The sequence below is a fragment of the Arachis duranensis genome, chromosome 10, assembly GCF_000817695.3.
Source record: "Arachis duranensis cultivar V14167 chromosome 10, aradu.V14167.gnm2.J7QH, whole genome shotgun sequence".
Lineage (NCBI taxonomy): Eukaryota > Viridiplantae > Streptophyta > Magnoliopsida > Fabales > Fabaceae > Arachis > Arachis duranensis.
Genome location: NC_029781.3, coordinates 12,077,001 through 12,078,392, shown reverse-complemented (window position 1 = coordinate 12,078,392; position 1,392 = coordinate 12,077,001).

Genomic DNA, 1,392 nt, shown 5'->3' with positions numbered 1-1,392 from the left:
AGTTAAACGCCAGCTTTGGTGCCAGTTTGGGCGTTTAACTCCAATTTTTATGCCAGTTCCAGCGTTAAACGCTGGGAATTCTGAAGCTGACTTGGAACGCCTGTTTGGGCCATCAAATATCGGGCAAAGTATGAACTATTATACATTGCTGGAAAGCCCAGGATGTCTACTTTCCAACGCAGTTAAGAGCGCGCCAATTGGGCTTATGTAGCTCCAGAAAATTCACTTCGAGTGCAGGGAGGTCAGAATCCAACAGCATCTGCAGTCCTTTTCAGTCTGTGAATCAGATTTTTGCTCAGGTCCCTCAATTTCAGCCAGAAAATACCTGAAATCATAGAAAAACACACAAACTCATAGTAAAGTCCAGAAAAGTGAATTTTAACTAAAAACTAATAAAAATATACTAAAAACTAACTAGATCATACTAAAAACATACTAAAAACAATGCCAAAAAGCGTATAAATTATCCGCTCATCACAACACCAAACTTAAATTGTTGCTTGTCCTCAAGCAACTGAAAATCAAATAAGATAAAAGAAGAGAATATGCAATGAATTCTAAAAACATCTATGAAGATCAGTATTAATTAGATGAGCGGGGCTTTTAGCTTTTTGCCTCTGAACAGTTTTGGCATCTCACTTTATCCTTTGAAATTCAGAATGATGGGCTTCTATAGGAACTCAGAATCCAGATAGTGTTATTGATTCTCCTACTTTATGAGTCTTGGCCGTGGCCCAAAGCACTCTGTCTTCCAGTATTACCACCGGATATATACATGCCACAGACACATGACTGGGTGAACCTTTTCAGATTGTGACTCAGCTTTGCTAGAGTCCCCAATTAGAGGTGTCCAGGGTTCTTAAGCACACTCTTTTTGCCTTGGATCACAACTTTATTATTTCTTTTTCTTTTTTTTGCATATACTATCTCTTTTTTTTTTTTTGAATTCACTGCTTTTTCTTGCTTCAAGAATCATTTTTATGATTTTTCAGATCCTCAGTAACATGTCTCCTTTTTCATCATTCTTTCAAGAGCCCACATTCATGAACAACAAATTCAAAAGACATATTCACTGTTCAAGCATACATTCAGAAGTCAAAGTATTACCTCCACATCAAAATAATTAATCTGCTATAAAATTCAAAATTCATGCAATTCTACTCTTTTTCAATTAAGAACATTTTTCATTTAAGAAAGGTGATGGATTCATAGGACATTCATAACTTTAAGGCATAGACACTAAGACACTAATGATCATAAGACACAAACATAGATAAACATAGGCATAAAAATTCGAAAAACAGGAAATTAAGGAACAAGGAGATTAAAGAGCGGGTCCACCTTAGTGATGGCAGCTTGTTCTTCCTCTTGAAGATCTTATGGAGTGCTTGA